Below are 9,447 nucleotides of genomic sequence, written 5' to 3' on the forward strand. Positions count from 1 at the left end.
AAGCAGCAAAAAAAAAAAAGGCATGGATAAAGAGACTTCCTCCTGGTAAATTTTTCTTTTCTTCTAGGCTAGCCCTTTGCCTGAAACATTATCTTCCAGCATGCAGGTAGATGTGCTACTCTGCTCAATCTTCTTTGGAAAGCTCATAAATATTAACCAGTGATAACTTATCTTGGACAGGAAACTCTTTTTCCTACCACTTTTATAGTTTGTTTGATAAACCACACACAAGTGAACTGGAGACACAGGAAAGGACTTTTTTCGTCTTTTCTAATCTCAAAACACTTGTTTTCTGTTGTTTCTGGTGAAATGTTTAATGACCCACCTGCCAGCTGGAGCATGACTGTGAAAGACATCTTGTTTTTAGCTTGAGATGCAGCACTACCTCCACTGGACTCTGCAAATTGATGTCTGAGATCCCATTTTCCTGTAAAGAATGTTTCTGCTGGCTCTAACTTGAAGAGCCCTTGCTGGATCTTGTGTGACAGTTTAACAGTATTTATCTGAGAAGGCATCTGTGATGTGTGTGTATGAGGGGGTTGGGGGTCAGATACTGCTTTTAGATCTGTTGTGTGCCTGGCAATTCAAAATACCAACTCTGCACTGTGTAGAGCCCTGTTTGACACAAAGGAACATTTGCTTTGTTCAGAGTAACAGGACTGCCAGTGCTACATAGTTTGGGATCCTTGGCTAGGAAGATGTTATCACAGTGAGAAGTGTCAACTTCTAGCAATGAAAGGACCTCATTTTGTCTTGCTGGCTGGATTGGCTGGAAAAATTTTTTAAACTCCCCTTAGGGACAAATGTGATACTGCTCCCTGGGCTTTCTCTGGTAACAGACAGAGGCTTTGGTATCAGAATAACCTTTGGCTTGTTCAGTCCTGTATTGGTATACAACATTACCAAAATAAATCTGTAGAGTAAACAATGTCCTCTTTAAAATCGACTCAGTACCCTTGGGGGAAGAGGGCAGGGGGGAAGGGCCAGGAACAAGACAGATGGGATGCCCATGAGAACTAAGCCACTCACTGAAGACAACCTTAATTGGCAACTGGAAATAAGCTGAATTATATGCTTATAAAGAGGAGAGATTCTCAGAGCTAGCTTAGAGCCATCAATTTTCATTTTTTCTTTGCATCTCTGTGTGGGGACCTTATCATCATTATCATCCTGCTGTCATCTGCTCTGCCTCTTTCCCCTTTTCAGAGTAACTTGTTTTGTTTGCAAGGCTAGTGTAAGCTCTTCAAGACAGAAGTGATATTGTACTGCGTGTACTTTACAGCATCTGCCATTGTAGAATGTCATCTGTGTGCTTTGTAAGATTATCATATAAACAGCAAAAACAGTAGTGAGAAAGTCCTTAGGGCTTTGACAGGTTGTGCCAAATTTTCTTTCTGAGAGGTAAAGCCGTTCATTAGAATTTCTCAGTAAGGCTGTTTGAGGGAGGGGTGTTGGTTATTGGGTCTTTCTAGTGTTAGTTCTGTGTGTTTTGAGCATATCAATAGCATCCAGTAAGTAACAATATTTTTTACGGTATTACATAAAATGTTGGTATTCTCTCTGATATAATCTTACCAGCAAAAAAGCCCAAAACATTTCATGCGTTCCTCAAATACTTTCAGGATTCCTCTGTCTTCTGCTCTGGAGAAAAAAAGACAGAATTATCATGCACATTGCAAGACTGCACTGAGCCTAGTGGTTGGTATGAAGCTGCTGGTGTCAATGACCTCGCTGTGGAGCAGCCCTTTGGGCTGAAAATCTGTTTGGATAATGTGCTTGATGGTTCCTGACAGGCTTTAACTTGGGTTTCCTTGATCCCCAGGGCACTGCATAAGACTGCTGTCTGCCTCTCCTTTGCCCTTCAGTTACCAGTGTAATGAGAATGAATATATGAACTCAGACACAGCACTTGTGCCAAAAGCTCTGAGGACTAGATTTTGCAGCTAATGTGACTAAGTTGCTGTGAGAGACATTCTGCAAGTGTCACTCCACAGAGGACATGGATTTGCAGGACCAAATTTGTTGTGATAAATCATTCTGGGGAACCTGTAATAAGTTGTGTATTTCTCCACTAAGAGTGTTGCTAATGGACACAAAGACTTTCTATTAAAGTCCCTTTGTTATCTTTTAGTCCTACCTCTACAGAGAAGAGTTGTCAGAAGGGCAAACTCTCTTCCTTGTAACCTAAGTTTCTCCAGCCCATACTGGAAATGGGATTTCAATACCCCCTGTCTGCTGTGCATGGGTTTATGTGTTTTGTATAAGAGCTATGGAAGATCTGGATTTTTGTGGATAACTTGGTTTATTTATTATTTAAATTATGTGAATTTTGTCTAGAACTTTAGGATCTGTCACCTGAAGTGTGATGTTTTATTACATTATTGGTTGACTGCAGAAACAATGTTGGTATCTTCATATGGCAGACAGGATCTGTGAATTTCTGATTTTACCAGAGTTGTTTCTTTGTAACAAACATTGCAACTAGTCCTAACCTGACAACTGTGCTGATTGGGATGACTGCTGTTGAGTAAACAGCTGGAAAAAATGTTTATGTTAATGGCAATAATAGACATGATGCCAATGCATTAAAAATGCAGAATTTTCTTCCCGTGTACTTGAGAATCTTCCAGGTGAGTGGCTACTCGGATGTGTCCAAACCCTTGTGAAGAAATATGGGGGGGATAAAAAGGTAAAGAATCTTTCTGGCAAGCAGGACAATCTCAGAAGACTTGTAGCAAAAGAGTAATGTAGAATTGAACTTGAAAGACAACATTAACCAGTGATGCTGTATGTGGTAATATACTCCACTCAGGAAGTTTAACATATTGTTTTGGTGATAGAAAAATCTGGAGGACTTGCCATAACATATGACTGTTAGCATTTGATATCAGTGTCTTGTCAGCCCTGGGTAGTTACCTGTAGATAGCCCTTCACTTACACACTGATTTGAGCTGCACTGTGCTCTTGCTCTTGGAAGAGAGGCAATCAGAAATTTCATATGCAGAGTGATGAGATTATGTGGTATGTATTCACTGGTATAACAGTGCAGTCTTTGCTCACTTCTTTCCTATTCCTTTACATCATGGAAATTACATATTTATTCATGGTCTTTGTCAGAGTAGTTGCCACAGAAGTGGACTGACTACCTCATGGAGATCTGATGCACTCAAGTATATTTGTATTTGCTCTTACAGGCTTGAAGGTTGGTATGTAATGCATTTGCCATGAAGCTGAGCTTCCTTTAGGTTCAAGCCAATTACATAAAGGTAGTGTTGACAGCTAATAAAGCTAAAAAAAAAAAGTTTGAAATTTTCCAAAAGCCAAAGTCCAGAAATGCGGCGAATGGTACAAGCGTTAAGACTTTATGTGATCTGAGTTGTGTGTTTGTGCGTTTTCTCTGGTCTAGAGTTGAATGTGCTATCCTCTGTCTAGTCTTAGTTTGTAACTCTAGCATAATTCTGTGCAGCACTCCCGCTCTGGAGTCTCCAGCACAGGAAGGACATCAACCTGTTGGAGTTAGTCCAGAGGAGGGCACCAAGTTGATTAGAGGGCTGGAGCACCTCTCCTGTGAGGAAAAGCAGAGAGAATTGGGATTGTTCAGCCTGGAAAAGAGAAGGCTTTGGGGTGAACTTACTGTGGCCTTCCAGTATCTACAGGGAACCTACAGGAAGGATGGAGGGGGACTATCTACAAGGGCATGTAGTGACAGGACAAGGGAGAATGGCTTCAAACTGAAAGAGTAGGTTTAGATTAGGTAGTAGAAAAAAATTCTTTCCGGTGGTGGTGGTGGTGCGGCACTGGAACAAGTTGCCCAGAGAAGTTGTGGATGCACCGTCCTGGAATTGTTTAAGGCTGGGTTGGATGGAGCTCTGAGCAACCTGGTCTAGTGAAAGGTGTCCCTGTCCACCACGGGGGAGGTTGGAACTAGGTCATCTTTAAGATCCATTCCACTCCAAACTGTTCTATGATTCTATGATTATTAAACAAGTCTGGATAATCTAAAGAGAGAGGGGGGAGGACAAAATCCTAGGATTTGTTGAAATTTGATCTCTCTGATCTCGATTAGAAAGTAATACAGAAGTAATTTTCCTTTGTTATGGGCATTTGTGATGCAGTTTTTCAACTTCCCAGTCCATCCCACTGTCTGCATTTGGTAGTACAACAAAATAGATGTGGAAGTCATTGCTATTCCTAAGAAAATGTTTAAGGAGACTTCTTTATAGGTGTTCTTTGTGGTTATTTTCCCATAATTAATTTCATGAGTTGGGTATTTCATAGCACTCATCACATCCTTTTTGGGATGCTACAGGGTCTTTTGTTTAGTTTTATTTTCTCTATCAGTCTGCGTTTTTTAGTATCTGTGGTACTGGGTAGTTCCTGCCTTATCCCTGTTCTTGTATTTCTTATCATGTATCTCTACTGTGTTTCTGTTTTTATCCTTACAGAAGTGAAAGGGTCCTCAAGTCAGAATTGGTGAACTCTCGGCAGTCTTATATTTCTCATCTTCCATTGAGGAAAGGTTTGTAGTAGAGCTTACCACGATGCAAAATAGATAATGCTGACATCACTGTTTGACAAGCATTTTTATCCATCATTCTGGAAAACTGCTCAGCTGTGCTTGCTGAGTCACTGTTGGAATATATAGGAAAAGATGAGAAGCATAGTGATATGTCCATAACAGATATAGTGGGACTATTTGCAGTCATTTGCATGCAATCTGCAGTGTGTATATGAAGCAGCAATCTCAATTCATGCACCATCACATGCTGCAAGGTTTGGATTTCCTGCAGCTTCTGTAAATGTTTTGAAAAAGCCCCTGTTTTAGTAATGTGAAATTGGCACCTGGAATTCAACAGAAATGCACAATAGCAGCTTTGGAAAAACATAATAATGTAGGAAGTTTGGTACGCATCTGTGTTTTTTCCTATACTATATTCAGGGGTTTTAATTATTCTTAAGAATTACAAGGCATAGTTTTAGCATTTTCTGTTAGGAATATTTTTTTGAACATGCTGTTTCCTTCAATAAAGCTCAAGATGTCACAAGACACAATAATGTCTCAAGATGTCAGAGAACCACTCTGGGACACATAATAGCTACATCAATAGCTGTACCTCTCTCTGTATTACTATCTCAGATGTGTTAGTTCTTGTTTTAATGAAGCATTGTGGCATGGTTCTAGGCTACTTTATGTATATAGGAGTTTGGTTTCTGAGTTCTTGGCTTCCATCTGTCTAAGCTTGTAAGACTTTCTATTCAATTGGCATAAAGTAGTTTAAGTTAGAGGAATAGTTCATTTTTCCCAGAAAGATCTTTAAGGAAAGGTGGATGAGAATTGAAGTTGGGGGTGTTGGTTGCTTTTCTGGTTGGTTGTTTGGTTTGGTTTTTGACTTTGTTTTTCATTTGGTTTGTTTTGTGTTGTTGGAAGGACTTCTGTATTTATTCTTAGGCTGCAAAATGTTGTAGTGTTACAGAAAATCTTGAGGATCATTTCTAACTGCTTTGCTAAGAATATGTGTTCCAATGTGAACAAGGCCAACAAATGTCAAATTTCTTCTCAATTGGGTATGCCAAGCTGTAAAAATCAGCAAATGCCTGTAGCAAGGGAATGTGGTAAGATCCCATAATAGGATTCCTTATCCTTTATAGGATAAATCCCTTAACTATGCATCTCTGTGAATAGCAAACTGCTGAAAGTCCTGTAGCTTGCCTGAAAAATGCATTTTTTAAAATGTGTTTCTCTGCCTTTTCTTTAAAAACACAACTAACAATAAGAAAGTCTAGTTTTGAGAACTCTGGATGTCTTCAGAGAACCTGAGATTTTTTTGTGCTGTGTTGAAACCATACAGATCTCAGAATACGTTAGCTTTAGAGACTTGCAGTAACATCATGTCCTGCAAAATTAATCCTATAGTGTATCTTCAAACTAATTAGACAAGCTGTAGCTGGTCAACATGTAGCCAAGCAATTGTAGTGAGCACAGAGTGGTTTAACTAAGCAACCTCTAAATGCAGAGTTAGCATTAATATCAAATGATGTAGCTTCATCTATATTAAGGAATTTTGGCAAGGTTCATTTGTTGCCATGATGGAATTCTTGGAAGCTGCTCAGTCTTTGATGTACTATAATTCTTGCCAAGACAAATGAATAGGTGAGAGAATATTAGTTGTAAATTATTTTCTTCTTCTGAAATTCTCCAGTCAAACCAAGACTGAAGTGAGCAAATATGGGATCTGTGTGCATGGCACCACTATTGAATCTCTTTGGAACAGGTACTAAGTTATATTTCAGTACTTCCTGGATAATCACATCCATAACATGATTGTGCTGCTCCCTTTTAAAATACTTAAAAGTCTAGTTTATAAAATGTGAAACTGTCTTACAATAGGAAGTACAGGAGACTACATGCAGAATGGAGCAAGCAGGCCCTTGCTTGTGCTTATATTTTGGCCTCACCTTTTGGAGAAGTCAGTTTGCCTTCACTTAGCATTGCACTTTTATCTCAGCAGTTCAAGATGGGTGCAGTTCTGCAATAAATTTCAAATCCACAGTCCTCCTTCGGTGGACATCAACATTTTGGTATCAAAATCCATCCCCAGATTGTTAATTCCATAGCTAGTTTTGGAGCTATTGTTAGACTAGAGGACGTATGAACATTACCTTGTGTTGCTTGTGTATTTAATGGTGTTTTTAATCTTTGTGCCATATCCTCACTCTTGCCACAGGTTCACTGTATGATTTCTGTAGCATCTTGCAGCTAATGAATGAATTCCACAGCATGACAGGGAGGGCAGAAATAGTTCTTGGTTAATAAAGGAAACCAAAGAATGGAGATCATACCTGTATGGTAGAAAAGCTTATTGAGGACTTGAATCTCCCATACCCTCAGCATATAGAGTGTTATGGAGCAGTTTCGTAAGGAATTTTCTTCTTGCCCCAAAATGTCAAGTTGGACCAGTTTGAATAAATACTAAATACATTAGCTGGAGAGTTTGCAGTTTTTCTTGGTGTAGTTAGAATTCTGGGTTATTATTTGAGTATTTATTTTAGGTTTGGGGAGAAAAAGGCAGTTTTGTTTTCAGGGAAGCTGGGTAGCAGCTTACAGTCATCTCCATAAAAACTAGTTATAATGCTGTTCATACAGCTCTTTCTGTGATGTGCAACTTGCACAGTTTTCTACTGTAAAAACTAAATCTCTGTTTATACCAGCAAGATCTTTCCAGACTCTCTGAAACACCAAGTAGTCTGAAATAGCACCTGATCGGACTGAAAGAGCTAGTTATGGGTGATTGATGCTTATCTATGAAGACTTCTTTCCTTTTCCTTTAAGCACCTTGAAGGGTATCTACAGGGCTGTTTAGCGTCTTCCATTGTATGCCCTTTCGCATCTTCCTGAATACTAGGCTTCCCAGCTCATAACTCTAAGAAGAAGCTTTATTTCACAGTAGAAAGGGGCCCCAATATGTGGCCTATTATATCCATATCAGCTTGCTTTCCCTTTTCAAACAGCTATTGTGTTTTAATAGGGCCCTGCCTGGCAGGGGGAGTCCTTAATTCCTACTATATAAGAATGGTCAGCTTGAGTTACAGCAAACTGCAGGATGCTGCTCTGATCAAAAGGCCTCTGTTTTTAGAGATTCCCACCCTCTCTGTTTGCCTCTTTAAAATTTTTTAACATTTTTTTTAAGTACTGGACTAATAATGCAACACAGTAAGGTCATTTTATCTTCTGGTTTAAAAGCCTTGAAGTCTTAAATTACTGACCTAGCATAGGAAAAATTAAGGGAAGGGGACTCTAAAAAAGATAAAGGGTTTCTGGGTAATAACAAGCAAGCACAGCAACTCCTTTAATCCTTTCCTTCTCCAGAATCTGTAGACTGGTCTCAGAGGGTTTGATTTGCTACAAAGCAACATAAGAAAGCTTGTTCGCTGTGTACTCTGAGCTGTGTCACAGGTGGTGTGGCTCATTTCCTTCATCCCAGTACATGGGATAATCTCTGTGCCACCTGTATTAACTCTGCCATGAATACAGAGATTCCTGAGCCCATACTAAGAAGTATGAAAACACATAATTAAAATGTGTCACTCTCTCCTCACCCTTCAACTGAAATAAACTTCAGTGAGTGAGACAGAAAGGTTCTCAAACTCCAGTCTCTCTGTTTGCAGTGTTACATCACCCAGTCTTGCCAAAATGTTGAGTGTTAATGATTTCCTATCTGCCTGGTTGTTAAAAAAAAGGATTTTTCCTTAAAGCCAGTCATCAGGAATAACTTTCAGCATCTGTTTTGTCTTAACAGCCTAACACATTTCAGAGGAAGTGCCTAAAAAGCACTGCTAATTTCATTAGAGGAAGATGGTGATTTCCTTAAGGCTGACCTCATTGTCCCAAGTTCTAATATCTGTGGAATTTTGAAAAGCACTTGACACAACATCTTTGAATTGAGGAATGCTAATAGTCCCATGCTACCTTCCAAGAGGGATAGCTAAAGAAACAGTTCAATGATTTGTCTGAATATTGCAAATAATGTAGTACACCAAAACCAATAGGTGAAGAATAGAATGATCTTAAGCTACATACACAGCACTAAGTTGTTCAGCACGGCAGTGAAAATTTTTTCATTTGCTTTTTCAAAATGGTCCCTACATTGTGAAGTGTTTCCTCTCAGGGGTCCTTCCAGGCAAGGTAAACCTCACTTGGCTGTTTCAGAGCATAGCCTTGGAGTAAGTGTGATTGGTCATTTGGAGATGCTTTGTGTGTGGATGAGTTGTTTAACAACGGAAATGGCCTGGGTTTTAAAGCCTTTTGTATTTTAGTATTTTCCATTGCTAGAGCTAGTTCTTTGTTACCCATTGTACCATAGTCTCTAATCCTAATTATCCCTATTACTGTGCTTTGGTTCACACCATGAAGCAGTCTTGGAGCTCGTGACCTGGGTTCCTTTCAGATGGACCTAAACTGGAAGATGTGTTCCTACTGCAGATGAGCATTCAGTCCATGGGACCAGACTAGAGCTAGTCCAGAGTGTGTTTCAAGAAAAACAAACCTTGGGATGTCCATAAATGTTAACATCAGATCCTCTGCACTGTTTCTCTCTACGATGTTTTGCTCAGTCTAGACATAGGCTCCAATGGCAACTTTGCATTTGAGAGTACCTTATTTTTGCTTAAGACACTCAACTCTGTTTTCATGACTTAGACAACTGTGTAATTGGGAAGAAAATATATGTGTGTGTTTGTGTAAATTGTTCATGCTGAAGTAGCATCATAAGCTTTTGAAGTGATTTTCTTCCTTCTTCATGCTCTTGGTAAAAATGCAAGCAGTAATGATGTAACTTAAGGAATAATGGTCATTGTTCCTTGTTTTCCATTTAGTAGAGGAGGGGTTCTGTGCACTCATTCAGCTCCCTGCATGGTAACCAAAGGTGGCACCTGCTATGGGGACAGCAG

The sequence above is a fragment of the Acanthisitta chloris genome, unplaced genomic scaffold (assembly GCF_000695815.1).
Source record: "Acanthisitta chloris isolate BGI_N310 unplaced genomic scaffold, ASM69581v1 scaffold18734, whole genome shotgun sequence".
Taxonomy (NCBI): Eukaryota; Metazoa; Chordata; class Aves; order Passeriformes; family Acanthisittidae; genus Acanthisitta; species Acanthisitta chloris.